Consider the following 19,063-nt stretch of genomic DNA (forward strand, 5'->3'; position numbering starts at 1 on the left):
ATCTGGTACATAGGAGGTGTTTATAAATACTTACAGAACGAATGAAAGAAAAAGAAGTGTCCTTACAAATACCCATTAGGACCGTCTGGGCTATTTTGGTAAAAAGGCTGCACATTTAAGAAAATGCTATTTCCATCCCTGTTGGCTGTACGATGGCAAAATCGGGCCATCTTCATCCTTGCCTTCTACCACATAGAAATGCATTTATTGTATAGCCATGTTAAACTACTGTATGCTTGTCGGTTAATAGTGAAACTGAAGTTTAAATTCTTCCTTTATTACTGCCTCTTTTCTCCCCTATTTATTGATGCTGCTGGGTTTAGTCTTCAGGAAGCCAAGCCGAGTTCCTGAAATGAAAACCACCTTCCCTCAGCTTGGATTTGGGCTGCGTGACTCAGGGGCTGGCTCCGACACCCTGACATCAGAACTCAAAAACCAGAAGTTTGGAAGAGGCTTTATTCTGGTATCTAAGTAAGAAGGAAATACCTGGTGCATCTTGTCAGCCTCGAAGAGGAAAAAGAGAGTAATTGTCATAATAAAAGGGTGGTCTCCTGGGTGAAGGTGAGACTGTTTACAAGCATGTCTTGTGCGCACTTGGCTTTGCACCGTGGGGCAGGATGTTCATTGTAGCTCCATGGAAGCTGCTCTCTGTTGTTTGTGAACTTTGACACCTTGGAGCTGCTATGGAGTTGCTGATAATTATTAGGATTCCAAATTAGTGAATTAATGGAATTCACACATGATTGAACATGATCAAGAAGAGGCTAAAACCAACTAAACCAAAAGGAAAATTCTCCATAACTGGTGTATTTATGGAAAGGTTTCTCAGCAAGTGGACAGAAGATGTTAATGACCACGATAATAGGCGTGCTGCTCTGATTGTCTGACACTGGGCTAAACCTTTAGTGACACCTCCTTTTTTTTTTTTTTTTTTACAATATTTCTTGTTGTAAAGAGGATTATCCCTGTTTCACACTTCAGTAGGCTCACTCAGCCTGTCGAGATGAAGTTGAGATCCAAACCTGGTTCTGATTGACTCCCGGGCTTAGTTAGGGCTTAAACCACCATGTCATGTATTTCTGAGGATGCTCTTCAGGGCCTCAGGGAAAGGAGAGGGGGTGGGAACGGTGACCTCTCGTTCCAGGTACCTTCCTTTTCACCTGCTTGGTCTGGCACGTGGACCTTGCTAAGACATTGGGCTGGAGAGGAAGATCTTCTGGGATTTTTAAGATGTTCCCCCTGGCCTGCCCTGCCACCCTGCATCCTAGAGAGTCATTTGGTACATTTGGGAGAGGAGTCAAGAGAGAGGGGGGACCCATTTACTCCTCACGAGGATTTTGCAAGAAGGTGTTAACTACCCATTTTACGGAGAGAACACTAAGATGCAAGACAGAGATTAATTTGCACAGTCTCACATAGCTTCTCAGTGGTAGGATTCCTATTTGAGCCCCAGTTTTTCTCAGTCAAAAGCTTTGTTCCTTCCAAGACTAAATCGAGTCCCCTTCCCGTGGAGGTTTCTCTTCTCGTGTCTGGGTGCCTGGCGTGGGTGCTCCTTCCTCAGGGGAGGGACACAGGGTGAAGCCAGAGACCCCACTGCCCTGCAGTTTCTTCCACGTCATCCCCTCAGTGAGGCCTCTCATTCCATGTCTGGTTATTTGTGGACGGATTGTTTATTGAGTTGTTGACTGTTATTTTGTTCTTGGGGCCAGGTCTCTGTGTTCCCTCATCCTGGAAAGGTGTGTGATACAGGGAGGAAAGCAGGAGTTACGAGGCAAAGAAGGCAATTCTTCTTCTTCGACGCTTAGTGTTCATTGGTGAAAACTCGGGCTTGTCACACTGGATGCTCCTGGAAGAGGAGTGGGCAGATGAATTATACTGCTCGGAGTTCAACAGAAAGAATTGACTGGGCTGGAAAGGAGGAAAGGAAACTGGGGGCCCAAGAAAGTGTCAGATACTTCTCTCCATCACACACTTAGACGCAGAGCCCAAGAATGGGGGGATTTCTCCGGGGTATGGGGGTGAGGTGGGCGGACATATGACCTGAGCCCCTGGGAGTGTAGGCTTGGCTTGCAACTGAGGGATTCCTTGCCTCTGGGGGACGTCTCGGGGCTGGGAAGCAAGCATCTCAGTGATGACCACATATGGACAGAAGACCAGGGCTTTCTAGCATTGTCTAATCCATAAGATTACAGGGAACTTTGCATGACTGGGGAGGTGGGACTAAAGCCCCAGTAATGACAGTGATTGAATTTCTCAAAGCCTCAGAGAAAAGTGAACTTGGAGCAGATTAAGACAAGAAATAAATGTGATATTTCTTGCACTCTAGTTTTGTGGACCAAATTTTATATCCACTACAGATCCATTTCTTTGGCTGAAGAAAAATTTTTCTTGTAGTTAAACGGACAAATATTCCTGGAAGGAGTTGTATTTATAATCTAGTGTTCCCACCTTGCTAAGGATAAAAATCTCATCCTCAATTGTCACAACAGTGACTCTTCCCAAACCTTGGCTTTGAGGAAGGCATGATGAGTTGACAAAATTCCATATGGCGGAAGGGATTCTTCAGTGCGATCTCTTCACTGTATAGGGAATTTGAAAGCAGAAAGGAGCAATAGCAAGAGCCTTTAAAGAAAACAAGTAAATAAAAGTTTTCCTTAAAGGAAAAAGGTAAATACTCCTGTTTAGTGATCCTTTGATACGGCACTCAACTTTCTCACCTGCTGACCACTGATGGAAATATGGACTGTGTCCCTTCCTCTTTTCCTCTATCTATCCTGTTGTTCTTTCCCTATCCTCTTTCCTCTTCCTTTCTTATTTCATCATTCTTCTCTCTACTACCATTTTTTTTTCCCGTGCTCTCCGTGAATGCCCCAGCCTCATTTGGAATTTCAGCCAGTTAATATGATAGATGTATTGCTTGATCAACTAATGTATGGATGAGAAATGGGAGAAATGCAGGGAGGGGTTAGAATAAGGTTAGCACACCACGATCCTCTCTCTAGAGGGGATTGCCCAACGTTGCTGAGATTTCTCACAGACCAGGTAAAGCAGGAAGCAAGAAGCAGAACTCTGTGACTTGCCTCAGTGTTCCCAAGACGAGAAGAAATTGGTACCTTGGGAGAAGAACATCTAGCGCGGGCGCTGAGACTGGGGAGAAATTGCATTTTGGTGTTTACAGCATTGAGTGCACTCCAGGAAAGTTTTGGGGAGTTTTGAAAAGGAAACAGTTATGACATTGACTTCTTAATAGAGGGGACAGAATTCTTACTATCAAGTCCCAGCATTTTCTGAGTTCTCCTGGCATGGAGATGAATGCGAAGTCACCTGTGGGCTTCCAAGCAGAGGCACAATAGACCATAGCGGTGTGCTAAATTCTACAAGAGCTGTTTGCTTTTTCATGGCAGTCAAAAGGTCATTTAATGCCAGGACTTATTTGGATATGAAATAGTCATTTTGAAAATGTTCAGGTGAAGAAATAATGCCCTAACTCTCAACATGTGACTAATGCTTTGAGAAAGGTAATATTAACTCGCAGCGTGTGACTCCAAGCAGAGCCGAGCCGTGGAGTGTCTGCTGGTTTCCTAACCATTCTTAAATTAAGGCGCTGCAATCTGTTACATAAATCTCTATTTTCTTATTTTAGGTTCAGCCAGCATTTTGCTAGTGAATAAATCAGACAGCCCAGATGTCATTTCTCCCTGACTAGATATAAATCACAACCAAAAGGCTCGCTAGGTTTGCCAAAAGTGCTTCATATGTCAACGAAATCTATCGTTACTGCCCCAGGATTCTCGCCTCCCCCCCAAAGGAATAAAGAGATCATTTGCCATCAATACAGCATCAAAGAATATTAAATTCCCCTGTTGAGTAATGAAATTCTCTCCCTGATGTTTTACGGTATATAAATGGACAAGATACATCCCTTTCCCAGTTGACGTGGAGAAGCTTCTAGAGCTGCTTGTTTTCTCCTTAGAGCTGACCTAACGGAGCCTTGTTGATGAGGATCCACCACTTCACAGGACCAGAAGAAGATATGGAGTTCCTTACCAATTCATTTCTTTAGGTGCTGTATTGGTCAGGGTGCTGTATTACTGTAAGAGACACCTTAAAATCTCAGTGTGTTACCGCAGAGAAGATGTCTTTCTTATTCACAACACACATGCAATATGGATACTCTGTTGCCCTCACTCCCACTAGTGGTTCCGTCATCACCTGGAGCCTCCTGAGATAGCTTCCCTAATCCTCTGCAGCTGGCTGGCCTGGAAGAAAAGGGAAGGAGAATGTGCAGTTTTATTTGGGGAGTTTCATGGGTCAAGCCTGAAGGTGGTGAACACCACTGCCCCATTCCATCCCCTAGAACGTAGTCTAATGGTCACTTTCAAATGCAAGGGAGATGGTGAATGTGGGGTATTTCTGAGCGCAGCAGGAGAAATGAGATTGTGAATATGTGGTCATCTCCACCACTGATTCCAGACTCCTTCCCTGTCCTTCCCTGTCCTTCCCTTCCTTCCTTCCTTCCTTCCTTCCTTCCTTCCTTCCTTCCTTCCTTCCTTCGCAGAATCTATGGTGTTCTAGTTGCTTTGGTGACAGGTTTCCATGTTCTACCCCTCCTTGATGGTACCTTAAGTGGTCTGGGTACCACTTCTGTACTGGGAAACCTAACTCAGTGTTGGATGGGTGGTCTGGAAGGAGATTCAGAAACAAGTGCTTTAAAAAAAATTCTTTTTAATCATTAAGAACTAAAAGGGTAAAAATGAATAAAGTATGGCTGACACATATATATCTTCAGTATATTATTTTCCACAGAAAAGCTGCAAAACTCCTGACATGGCCTGACATCATAGAAGTGAAATATTTCCAAAATGAACTGAGCCCAAATTTTTTATATATGGTGGAAACTCTATCTAGTCTAATTCAATATTTAGCAGTATTTATAATGAATAACAAGCAGTAACATTTTAAGTTCAAATTTCCTACTTTAAAAATAATTTTTCAAGTTAGTGAAGGATGGATTTCTACTCTCCATCTTTACCTACCACTGGTGATAAAGGGTACCTTCCTGATAGTGATGCAATTATAGCAACTTAGAAATTTAAATTTTAGAAAGAAAGAAACATTCATTTCATTGATAGCTAATCTCTGGCTCACTACACAGGGGGGAAGGGAGGGGGCTGAATGGTCATGGGGAGGAAGCTAAGAACAGTTAAACTTCTTTTAATTAACAGTATTTTATTCAGTAGATTACATAAGACATAAGTACTTTTTAAAAATTGGGCAATTATCAGTGTTTTTCTCATAAGAATTTTAGTGAAGAAATTAATGCATTGGTAAAGACTGCTAAAAGAGACAGAAGGAATTAAGAAAGGAGAGCACATAAATTGAAGAAACATTGGCTTAAGGCACAGAATAAAATTTTATTCAAAGCACAGTTCAGCTATTTCTTTCTGAAAATTATTATTTTAGTTTATTTAAAAAATGTCTCCCTTATGGGTGAACCAATAAGGTAAAAGAGAATTGTAATAACTTTTCATTTCTGCTTTTCAAGGAGTAATTCATTTTGCTTTATTCACTTGAGAGACTGAAGCCATTTTACTGTTGAATTTTATAAAGCTTGCGTGAACAAGTTCTGTTCACCTGTAAGCCCAAGTTGACATGGTTGTAATCTTCCTTTTCTCACTGACTGCTTCCTTTACCATAGAGAAATTCTTTCTTCAGCATTATTTTCTCCCTAGAATGTAAGCTTCTTTAGGACAAATTCTTGGCTTATTCATCACTGTATTCCCAGCAACTAAAACAATACCTGACACATACAGAGCCCTCAGTAAGTACTTGTTGAAGATTTGGGTTGATACAAGTGCAAGCAAGGTGCCTTTAGTCCCCTTTTATTGTGCCATAATATCCTGGTTGTTAATCTGAAGATGAATTAGATCATTTTGTGAACTCCATTGACACTGTATTGAAAGTTTATTCACTTACTCTTTCACTCATTCATTCATTGATGTATTTTGTGTTTATGGCACTAAGACGGACATTGAGGACCGCAAGGATTTATAGGATGCAGCCCTTACTAAGCACTAAATTCACTGAAGATTAAAAAGCCTATTCAGGGCTTCCCTGGTGGCGCAGTGGTTGAGAGTCCGCCTGCCGATGCAGGGGACACGGGTTCGTGCCCCCGTCCAGGAGGATCCCACATGCCGCGGAGCGGCTGGGCCCGTGAGCCACGGCCGCTGAGCCTGCGCTTCTGGAGCCTGTGCTCCGCGACGGGAGAGGCCACGGCAGTGAGAGGCCCGCGTGTCGCAAAAAAAGAAAAAAAAAAAAAAAAGCCTATTCAAACTCAGGTGATACGATGACAAACATAATGTATTTGAACAGCCCAAGGCGGAATGTAGCCTTTCTTAGGAATGCTCTTTTATGAGGTATCATTACTTTGTTCTTTTAAAAGCTTCTGTTCATCTTGAAAAGCTAGGGACTCATACATTTCTGCAACTGGATTGGCAACTCCTTAGGGGCAGAAATAATATCTTTACTTGTATCTCCTATAAAGGGCAGAGTCTTTCTTCTAATTGGAAATCAATAAATATATGTTGGATGATTGAGTTATACTACTAAAAACACACTAACCTGCTGAAGAGATTTAAAGTGGTAATAATGATTCTAGTTTGTCTTCCATATAGAGCAGGGATGGAGATATCTTGCCTTATGAAAACTGACTCTATTGGGTAGCCCTAAGATCTTTACAGAAAGGGATGTATTGCAGAGATTGTTATAGTTCTAAAGCGATGATGAGTAGGTGTCTCCATGAATCTTTCCTGTGGGGTACATACAAATTCATTTCCCTGGACTTGTATATGAATAAACTGTGTCCAATTTGCATTGAGAAACCCACTACAAAGGAAATTACCCTACAGTTTGCAAGGCAGCAATAGAGACACAGATGTAGAGAACAAACATACGGACACCAAGGGGGGAAAGCAGGGGTGGGTGGTGGGTGGGTGTTGGGGGTGGTGGGATGAATTGGGAGATTGGCATTGACATATATACACTAATATGTATAAAATAGGTAACTAATAAGAACCTGCTGTATAGAAAAATAAATAAAATAAAACAAAAAAACAACAAAAAAGGAAATTACCCTATGGGTAAAAGATGTGAGGAAGATGTTTTCCGAATGGATTGAATTTCTAGTGTTTGTCTTGTGTTATCTGAAGAAAGCAATACCTTCCTTCATCCTTTTAATACATGACAAGAAATTTGACAGGGGTTGGGAAATGATAGCCAAATTTTATTCAGCCTTCTGCCTTCCCAACAGTAAAATCCTAATTAAATAAGTATTAGATCCAGGATAGACTAAAGCGTGAGATAGAATAAAAGAAGACCCTTGCAATAACATAATGAGAAAAGTATTTTTAAACCGAATTAGCACTGTTTGAAAAATGAGGCAAACTTGATTCTTTCAAATGTAGGGCTCTCAAGAGGTGAAATTTTGTACACACAGCACAGATGTGTGCTGACAGATATTCAGAAAAGAGGGAGGATCATGCTGTGGAAAAACTGACATGAGTTGGTCATGTAAATCTTTGGAACAATCACAGATGAGTCATGGCAAATTCTTACAAAGAATGCATTTTAATAAAAAATGTATGATTTATCTAAGGTGTCTCAATTTTTAAAAATTGTACTGATTAGCAAGAAAGAGAGGGAGGTGATGTGAATTCAGTTTTTTTCAAATCAAAAGGGAAGCAAAGAGGGGAAAAGAGTCAGTCTCTGTAAATGTCTTTTCAGTGGAGTCTGGAAAAACCAGCTAGCCATTTCTTTCACTTTAGGGTCTCTCAAAATCATAAATTCTTGGAGGCCTGAAACTGATTTTCTCTACGGATATCCTTGTTTCTAATATAGGTTATAAAAAAGATAAGTTGTAAGAGAGAGAAGAGTTAAGTTGCTGAGTTTGTTTAAGTGTGGGTGGCTGGCTCTAAGAATTCATCCGGGACCTATGCTCACTCTGTCTTTTTGTTCGGTTATCCTCACCATGTGGCTTCCATCTTGTGGTACGTCCACACTTCAAGCCAGCAGAGCAGAGAGCATACCCCTTCTTTCTTATTTAGTTATTTGGATTCCTTTTTGTTTTTTGGCCACACTGCACAGCCAGGCCCAGCAGTGAGAGCACCGAGTCCTAACTACTGGACTGCCAGGGAATTCCCATATACCCCTTCTGTTTTTTGTTGTTGTTTTTGTTTGTTTATTTTTAATAAATTTATTTGTTTTTATTTTTGGCTGTGTTGGGTCTTTGTTGCTGTGCGCGGGCTTTCTCTAGTTGCGGCGAGCAGGGGTCACTCCCCGTTGCAGTGCGCAGGCCTCTCACTGTCATGACCTCTCTTTGTTGCACAGCACAGGCCCCAGGTGCGCGGGCTTCAGTAGTTGTGGCACATGGGCTCAGTAGTTGTGGTTCGCGGGCTCTAGAGCCCAGGCTCAGCAGTTGTGGCACACGGGCCCAGCTGCTCTGCGGCATGTGGGATCCTCCCAGACCAGGGCTCGAACCTGCGTCCCCTCATTGGCAGGTGGATGGCAGTGAAACCTCTGGTACTTCCTGAGAGACGGCAGGAAGATGGGTCCTTTCCCCACCTTAACCTGGAACCACTGACTGCCTAGCTGATGCCACCAGGCTATAAACGGCTGCCAGGCTAGGGCTGGGGCTCTTGCTCTGCTAGGAGTTTCCTACTTTACCCAAGGTCCCTGTGGCACTGTTACCCTCAGAGAGGTCATAAAGTACCTGGGCCCTTTTCAGCAAGTGATTCTGGCCAGCCAGAGCAGAACTCTCTCTGTATAACTACCTGCTTATGTTAATTAAATTTAACACATGAGTTATGCATGGTAGGTCCTAGAAATATGAGTGAAACAAAATCTGTGTCCACAAAAATCTTACAATCCATGTAGAAGGCAAGCCCAATAAAAATAACATTACAAGGGAGAATAAATTAAGTGCCAAAAGAGGTGAAAGGCAGTAATGTCATATCTGTGGAGGAAGCAAGTGTCCTATCAATCCACTTTGAATGAATTATGGCAAAGCTATATCATATGAGTAATTAATTGAAATACATGCTCTAACTGAAAGGGAGGGGGCAAGAAACAAAACAACTAAATTAGGGCAAGGCCATTTCCATCTGCCCTTCTATTTAATGAGAATGCATCCTGGAGCGAGCGGGAGATGGGAGCTATGAATCTGCCCTTTCCTCGGTAGCCTCAGTCCTCTTGGCCGGTAGAAGTTTGCAATGACAAATCCGATACTGGACTTTAAATGTGATTTGAGGAGTTATACAGATGAACTGTGACTAAGTTGCTTTATGCCTATGTGTTGATTCTATGACCTAACCAGAAATACAAGAAGTTACTCCACTTTATAGGAGTCTGACGAACAGAGATGAAGAAAAGAACGTTCCTGGTGGAGGAAATGGCATGAACAAAGGCAGAGATGGGGCAGAGTAGACTATTGGGTGAACACAGGGAAGAGCTGGGAGAGGAACCTCAGGAAATGAACTGGAAGCTGAATATTTGCCCATCCGGACACCAGTTTTTCTATACTGTTCAGAATCCATCAGACTTAGGGCTCACTTCACATTCACACACAAGACGTCCGTTCTTGTGATGGGGAGTAAGTACGATGGCTTTCAGCTTTCTCCATCTCCCCAGCACTCCCCATGTTCCACGCCTTCATCCTTCCTGCTTTTTCTTTGAGATAATGAAGTGGAAGTTATGCGATTGTGAATTCAAATCCAGATGCTGTGAATCTGGGTCGTTTTGGGCTCATTTTCTCTTCTCTCCATTAGCATAGTAGCCCCTAACCCTCAAGTTTGCCTTGAGGATTAAGTGAGACAAGATAATGTATTTGAGACCCCACATGCTTGGCAAATAGTTGGTTTTCTCACTATCTCGCACCTGTTGGTGGCCCTGTCAAGGTCCTTCGCCTAGGCCTGCTCTTCCCTGCCAACAAAAACATATAGAACTTCGTGATTCCAAGAGTGGACTAGCTGCCCTAAAGCCTTTGCCTCTTTCTTTGACTCACTTTACCTGTCTGAAGTACCGTCTCATCCCCTCAGGGCTTTGCTGTCTGCTTGGGAAATTACAAAGCATTGAGCGCAGATCCTAAATAAGAGTCTGGTAACACACCTGTGTTTTAACTGAGGTTTCTGCGCACAGATCCCTACTCTAGAGGGAAAGGGTCGGGATTTGGGAGGCTAAGGCAACTTTGTAGAGGGAATTTTAAAAATCAGAGATACCTTCTTTAGTTTTTTTTTTGTTTTGGCCACACCGCACAGCTTGGGGGATCTGTTTCCCGACCTGGGATTGAACCCAGGCCATGGCAGTGAAAGCCCCGAATCCTAACCACTAGACCACGAGGGAGCTCCTCTGAGATACCTTCTTTTGTACTCCTCAAATCATATTGTGTTGAGAAGTTGCCAAATCCACCCATGGGAATGGCAGCCTGATAGAAAGATAAATTGAAATTTATCAGTGAACAGGGAGAATCTATATTCTTTTTTTAAAAAAAATCTTTATTGGAGTATATTTGCTTTACAATGGTGTGTTAGTTTCTGCTTTATAACAAAGTGAATCAAAACAGGGAGAATCTATATTCTAATGCTAAAAAATTTATGGTATGACTCTCCCCTAATTTTTTTCCTTTCTGTGTGTTTTGTACCTTAAAATGTTTTGTCCAGAATTATAAAATTTACAAAGGAGAAGTGAAGAATTAAGGAAAATCTATAGTAACAGCCTGTAATTGAGTTTCATGAGATTACAGATTATGTAAAAGATACCAAACTTATTTGCAGAAGACATATTAGAAGTTTGGAGAAATGAAAGTTCAGGGATGCTGACATGAGTGTATTTCTTTTCGAAAAAATACACCATAACAACTTCAATGGCAATAACCAATTTATCCTTCATTTCTGGGTTTTAATGCAGATCTGATTGCAACGAAGTACATTGTCCAAGTTTCTAAAATTGGTCAGCTTAACAAACTGAAGTAATTGCAATCAGATGTAGCATAGGATAAGGTCAGCAAGTTATCTGAATGAGGGGAAAAAAATCTGTATAGGATTTTAAAAGGCAATCCCAATATGCTAGAGTTTCTTCTTCTACTTCACACCCCCTCTCTCCTTCCCTCCTTCTACCTCTATGCCTTTCTCCACAAAATCCCCATTATTTGGGTCTAAATCATAAAACAGTTCATTAAATTGACATACCATTCAAAAATCGAGACTCTGCCTCACTGGAAACATAGGGACACAGCAGGAAATACAGAACGTGATCCAGGAGCAGGAAGTGATATAAAATGACAGAGAGAATGGAAAGATTTGAAAATGACCTCTGAAGCTCTAGAAAAAAACTCACAGATCCTCCATCAATATGTTCATGAACAAAAATGAAAATTCTACTAAATGTTTTAGGAGGCAGATATTATCCAAGCCTACTGTGTTATAGCTCCAAGCCATCTTTCCTTTGTTCTTTTCATTTACTAGATGTCTCATATAGAAATGTTCAGATGTATTGATCTTGGTGTTGGATTTGCAAGTCCCTTTGCAAGACTATAAAAATAACAACCTTTAGTAGATTCAAAAGCAAATATGAGTCCCTTTTGCATTTGTGGAGTTATTATGCAAACAGGGTCAGTGAGTGGGCAGTGTACAGACAATGATCAATATTTTGGAGAGATGACATAGAGAACCAGAGAGTGCCTGGACAGGAAGCAGCTGGGTGGTCTAATCCAAATTCTGTCCCTGATTTCTGTGAACTGGGAGAAGAACATTTGCCGGTTAAGGAAACTTAACTTCTTTTTGCCTATTATTTTATCTTTAAACTAGAGCGGACTTCATAAATGATTTTTCAACATGCTCCAGAGAGCTCTGGGGGCTCAGAGGAGCTGTTTAGGGACCACAGGAGTCTAAAGGCCAAGATGGGAGGGGCTGCTGAGCAAGAGTCCTGGTACTTTCCACCTGATTCAATCAGAACATCTCTACAGACTTGCTTTACTTCTTTATGTTTCCAGTTTATGGTGCTTTTGAACAAATAATTCTGTGGTAAAGATAAAAAATAGAAAATTGAAAAACTCTGAATGACAGTATCTCTGTTCTGGGAGCCACTTTCCCACCCTGTGCATCTGTAAAAGTCTTCCAAAAACTTTACTAAGCTCTTTGAGGACATGAATTATAAAATCATAGATTTATGGTCTTTTACAACTTCAAGAAGACTGAGAGATTTTTTTTACCCATGAGAAAATTGGATCCTGGAAAGGTTTAGATTTACTGATGTCACATAGCCAGTTAGTGTGTTATTCATGTTTGAATGTCTCATGTCACCTGTATATTGTAGTTGTACAATATACACTTTTAAAATGATTCTTTGATTTTTCACATTAAAGCTGAAAAGACTGGGAAAATCTCTATTCACTTGGTGATTGTAGGTCTTTCTGTGTATGTGTGTCCTTTCTATTTTGGTACTTTCCTGTTAAAATGAGTGTATTTCCTGAAATCCGTATCTCTTGTGTTTCTTTGCTTCCCTCCTTTAGCTCATAGAGAATTTATCCAAAGACTGAAGAATTTTTACAAAAAAACATTAAATGCCCTTGGCTTGTGCTTCTATAAATTCTCAGATTTTAACCTAAGTGGTTTCCTGATTAATGAGAGCCCTAGATTTGTGTTCACCAGTGCCCTGTAGCACATGCCAACTCCCTGCCACAGATTTACTATGATCTAGAAAATGGATTCTTTTTCAGTTTGCATGGTCCTGCATCTTGAGACATTCTTTCCATCTGCAACTTTTTGTTATATTGCAATTCATAATGTGGTGATGGGAAGGCAGGGGAAATTCTGCTATTTTCACTTCCTGGTTGAAGTCGATGCTAAAATCAAATACTTCTCGTGGAACTGTTAGAAAAAAACGTCAAATATATGAAAATTAGAGTAAAGGAAGACTGTTACTGAGAGAAATGTCTAACTAAAATTTACCCAATCTTCTAGAGGCATATATCTTTGTTTGACTTGCTGTTTGTTTCGATTAGGACCTACCCAGGCACACAGTTTTTGCTTCCCAGAGTGAATTCCAAGTGGCCCTAGAACCTTTCCTTTGTTGAATCTTTTTTCTCTTTTGTTTTTATTTTCCTTCCTGTTTTTCTATTTCTTTCTATTTCTGTATTTTTGCTTCTGGATCTTGCCTAGGTGAGTTGGTCTGTGATGTTTGTCTATATTAGGGTTAGGACTCTGTTTCTTTCTATGGCTGGGACCAAGGATTGATAGTCATCAGATCAACTGGTTATAATTGTATAAACAGTAGAACAACCTGTATATAAAATGTATTGTTTGGGTATTGTGTCTTTCTACAACTTGCTCTGGAGTCTAGTGGTTATCAGACCATTAGGCTGGACTCAGCTGAGTAGTCAGTCAGGAGATCACTCTGTATATAGTAATATAGTTTGTGCACAACTGATAAATTATTCCGTTGGAGACAGTGATAACTGGAAATCTTGTTTTATAATCTGATCACTTTGTGATCTCTCTCAGGTGAACAGTCGAGAGTTATCTTCTGTTGAGTGACATACCACAGAGAAATGGAAATTGTTAGTCTTTTTTTTGTCTGTTTTTAATGAGCTTAAATCAACTATGACAATGTTTCATGACCCATGAAAAGTAGAATGGTCCTTTGAGATCCAGACTAGTAAGATTTTGTGTTCTGCAGGGGTTTTTTTGTTGTTGTTGTTTTGTTTTTTGAGCTATGGCTAAAGTTGTAGAACTGATGCTGTAAGCTCTTTTTGTGCTCGTATGGCTATAATTGAGAAAAGTCTTTATCTCTCACTGTGTAAGTTTGAAATATTTTCCTACTTTCTGAAGGTATTAATAAATTAGATTATAAAACCCCTAAAATTGAAAGAGCTCTTTTCTGATTGATTTATGTATCTCCACTCATTTAGTTCTTTTACATGTCTCTATATATCTCCATTCATTTAGATCTTTTAAATGTCTCTCTGCAACATTTTGTAGTTTTCAGTATACTGGTCTTGCATGACTTTTGTCAAATTTATATTTAAGTATTTCATATATTTTGATGTTATGGTAAATGATGTTTTTATTAATTTCAATTTCCAGTTGCTTATTGTTAATATATAGACATGAAAATAATTTTTGTATAGTGTTCATGTATCCTGTACCCTTGATCAACTCCTTTGTTAGCTTGAATAGTCTATTGTAGATTACTTAAGATTTTATACAATGCCAAGTATGCCATCCATGAATAAAGCTTCTGTTTACCTCATTTTTCCAATTTATATGCCTTACTTTTCTTGCTTTATTGCATTGTCTAAAACAGTATTGAATGGAAGTGGTGAAAGCAGATAGCTTTTCTCAAATTATCCTTTCTTGAGGGAATATATTCATTATATCATGATTAATTATGTATGATATTAGCTGTAAGTTTGTGGTAGATTGTCCTTAATCAGGTTGAAGAAGTTCTCTTTCTTCTTTATTCAAAGTTTTTGTCATGAATGAGTATTCAGTTTTGTCAAAAAATTTTTCATACGTGTTGAGAAGATCATACTTTTATTCAGTATGTTAATATGATGAAATACATTGGTTGATTTTATAATGCTTAATTCAACTTGCATTCTTGGGGTAATATCATTTGGTTATGATATTACCCTTTTTATAAATAGCTTGATTCAATTTTCTGAAATTTTGCTAAGGATTTTCATTTCTCTGTCCATGAAGGATATTAATTTTGGTATTCTGTTCTTGTAATGTCTTTGTCTGGTCTCCCTATTAGGGTAATACTGGCTTTGTAAAAGGACTTGGGAAGTATTCTTTCCTCTTCAATTTTCTGTAGACAGATATACATAATAGAATCAATATTATTTCTTTTTTTTTAGACATATGAGGAAATTCAGTTAAATCAACTTGGGAGGGGTGTTGCTGGAAAATTTTAACTACAAATTCAACTGCTTCTAAGCAATAAGCTGAGGCAATCATAGAGCTCACCTCATTTGTTTCTCTTCTCTTAGGAATCATGGTCCTGTGCTTGCTATTGTTCCATGTTTGAAGAATCATTGCTTCGTATAATTTTATTCAGTGTTCTAGTTGTTTAGGGTGGGGTGATAAATCCTGTCTCTGTTATTACGTTATTGTTAGAAGACGAAGATTTTGTCTCATTCTGATGTGTTTATTCTTAAAAATGTTTTGTTAAAAAAAGATTAAAGTTTTGGGAATTCCCTGGTTCTCCAGTGGTTAGGACTTGGCGCCTTCACTGATGGGGGCCCAGGTTTGATACCTGGTTGGAGAACTACAATCCCATAAGCCACACTGTGTGGCCAAAAAAAAAATAATAATAATTAATTTTTTTTCAATCTTAAAGTCACAAATTAGTCATGGATTACCCAGCTGGTTCTCAACAAGAATTTATAAAATGATATTCTATACTCATTAGGTAATCCTACCAGATAGCAGGATTTTATGTCAGTAAAATAACTTTCTATGCTTTGTAATGACTTTGTTATATCTTTATTTGTTTAAAAAAAAGCAAATAAAAAAGTTTCTCGGGGGCTTCCCTGGTGGTGCAGTGGTTGGGAGTCCGCCTGCCGATGCAGGGGACACAGGTTCGTGCCCCGGTCCGGGAGGATCCCACATGCCACAGAGCGGCTGGGCCCATGAGCCATGGCCGCTGAGCCTGTGCGTCCGGAGCCTGTGCTCCGCAACGGGAGAGGCCACAGCAGTAAGAGGCCCGCGTACCGCAAAAAAAAGAAAAAAAAAAAAAAAAGTTTCTCATTTCTAAACTGTTATGGTTTCTTCCAATTGTATATTCTTACTTCATATTTATTTTAAAATATTATAGTATCATTTCAATTTACGTGTAAACTCACCCAGTATTAGCTCAGTCTCTCTCAGTATTAGCTCAGACATTCATTATTCTTATGTATATGTGCTCCAACCTTAATGAAGTGATGATCTCTCTCCTAACATCACATTTCATTTTCTCTTCACAAAAGTAAGTCTTATATTAAAAAAGAAAAAAAAAAACTATATCAAGATGTTTTTTATACCTGAAACTGTCTTTGAGATTTCCCAGATGAATATTAGAAAATCACAAAGATTTTGTCTTTCACCTTGTAAAAAAAGAGAGATGATAAAAATAATTAGGATTTTTGGTATGTTCTATTTTTCTTAATTAGCTCAACATCATTGAATTAGTTTCATAATAAAAGTTGTTAAATGAAGGAAGAAGCTTTTATATGTTTTGTACAGAAAAAAATTATTGATATATATATGTTTTATTGGTTGTACACTTTATAAGATGCGTTAGAAGGCCCTGGAGATTTGTCTGTATTATGTTCGTGGAAACATGGAATCTAATCCTTCAAAAAGAGTTATATATCTCATTGACTTCAATAGAGAATTTTACTCTTCCCCTTTATGACATTTTGGTTACTATAATGAATTAACTGTCATTCAGTCTTAACATCAGCAAGTTGTTTCTACTTTCCTCTCATGTTTGCCTGAAGTTATGAATCTGATTGTCAACAAAGGACAACCTGAGAATTTCTTGGTAAAGACTAATCCAGGTATACTTAATGTTATGGATGAATTTTATTCCCCCAAATTCATATGTTGAAATCTTCACTTCCAGTAATTCAAAATGTAACTGTATTTGGAGATAGGTTCTTTACAGAGGTAAGTAAGGTAAATTGAGGCCATATAGGTGGGCCATAACCCGATGTGACTGGTGTCCTTCTAAGAAGATGAGGTTAAGACACAGACCCATGGAGGCAAGACCATTTGAAGACAAAGAGAGAAGATAGCCGTCTGTGAGCCAAGGAGAGTGGCCTCAGAATGAAACCAATCCTGCTAATACATCGATCTTGAACTTCTGGCCTCCAGAACCATAAGGAAATAAATTTCTAGTGTTTAAGCCATCCAGTCTGTGGTACTTTGTTCTGGTACCTTAGCAAACCAATATATTTAATGTGGTATTTTAATAGTACAGGCTTTCAAACTGCCTTCACTTGGACAACTCTGACTGTATTTGGGGAGTAAGTGAGGATTTCTATTAACTCTTCTCAATCCAGCATGAGATGATTTCATGAAAGCAACTGGTGATCCAGGGACCAGTGGAAACAATTAACTAGGATTGATGAGGAAGGAAGCAGAATTATGGTTGTTTGTCTTGAAATTTTATTGGTATTGTCTTTAATGTTCTGTATTTTACTGGCTATTCCAGAAAGCCTTTTCTCCTTTTTCTTCATCTATGTTTACGCCTCAACTTCATAGAAAATACTTCTGAGCGCACCCTCCATCTCTCTGAGCCGCAGTGTCGCATCCTGAGAGCAGGCAGGGGAGCCCATCTCTCTGCATGCCCTAACGTGCTGCTTAATGAGTGCCAGGCGGGTTCCCCATCCAGCTTGTCTCCAGGGCTCCTGCAGAAGCCAGCACTGTGGGGGGCAGAGTCCACACCATTGCTGCATCTGTTGGGAGAAGCTTTTGCTAACAAGTGAAATGGCAAGCTGGCAAGCTTGAAATGAAACGTTCTTTAAATGTTATTTCTTTCTTTTTGAACTCTCAGAATACAGAAAAAGGTATTTTTTTACTAAGTCTCTACTTTTCATGGCAATATAATTATTTGCATAGGTTCAATAAGAATCTGACCTCTTTTTTTACTAGGATATAATTAGACAAATTGACTGTGTAACCGAAGACATGCTTGGAGTGTCAAGTTTGAGAATTCATCTTATTTAAGACACTTATAGTAAGACCATAACTAAAGATCAAGGGTTTTAAATCACATGTGGAACATATGCCTGTAAAGTCCTCCCAGGAAACTGGTCTGACACCTGTTGTGTACTAACAGAATCCTTGCATTACAGGTAGGAAGAAAGGTCATTTCTTTGCAGGTCAGGTGTATGATCAAATATTAGAGACTTCGAAGAGAGAGGAATTCACCCATATTTATTAATAGTGCAAGTGAAACCTAGTGGAGAAAATTTCTTGGGCTTTGTTTCCTAGCTTCCGTATAGAAGAACAAGTAATGGAGGCTTTTCAAAGTCTCTTCAGAGTCCAGGATTCTTTATGAAATTTCAAGACAAAAGTTAATTTTATGACTTTAGTAACTAGCTCTGGATCTGATGATCATACAGAAGTTTATATAGTTAAATAACACCTCTTGTTTCACTTGTATAAAGTAACTGGGTAGACACATTATGAACACAGCTCTTTGTGTTAGGAATACTCTTTAGAGACTATTTAGGGAGGACTACTAAGAAAACACATCCAAAACATGGAAAGAAGGGAAAAGGTTGGTTAAATGTCCTTTCAATATCATATTTCTCCACCCCAATTAATATTTAATTATATAGGAGTATACAACTTTGACCTGCTGTTTACTACTGATTAGAGCACAGACTCTGTGAAGTTACATGTCAGTTTCTGACTTTTGTCCAGTATGGATGTAAATAATTTATGTCTGGTAGAAAAGATGATCTCAAAGGTTGTGAGTCTATTGTCTATAGACCATTTTCCACTTTTGTCTCTAACTTAGCAAACTGATTTTGGCTTATCTTTGCTGAGGAATATACAAACTTCTGTTCCTCAAATGCTCTTGGAATAAGTTTTACCATTCAGCTAGTTCTCACATGAATTAAGTAAATTAATCTCTGAATAACATTCACTCTATATCAGTATCAACTTTTTGTCATTTGAAAATTATACTTGGACATGGCACAAATATTGATGTCATACTATTCCCTCTGTAAAATTATTAAGTATTCACCTTGACCATAGTAACCCATATGTCGTAGGTTAAATTTGTCCCCTCAAAATTCATATGTTGATATCCTAACCCTTTATTTCCACAGAATGTGATGTATTTACAGATAGTGCCATTGCAGATATAATTAGTTAAGGTGACATCATTATGGTGGGACCTAATTCAATATGACCAGTATCCTTTAAAAAGGGGAATTTTGAGGCTTCCCTGGTGGCGCAGGGGTTGAGAGTCCGCCTGCCGATGCAGGCAACACGGGTTCGTGCCCCGG

This window comes from Neophocaena asiaeorientalis, unplaced genomic scaffold, assembly GCF_003031525.2.
Source record: "Neophocaena asiaeorientalis asiaeorientalis breed wild unplaced genomic scaffold, Neophocaena_asiaeorientalis_V1.1 scaffold162, whole genome shotgun sequence".
NCBI lineage: Eukaryota > Metazoa > Chordata > Mammalia > Artiodactyla > Phocoenidae > Neophocaena > Neophocaena asiaeorientalis.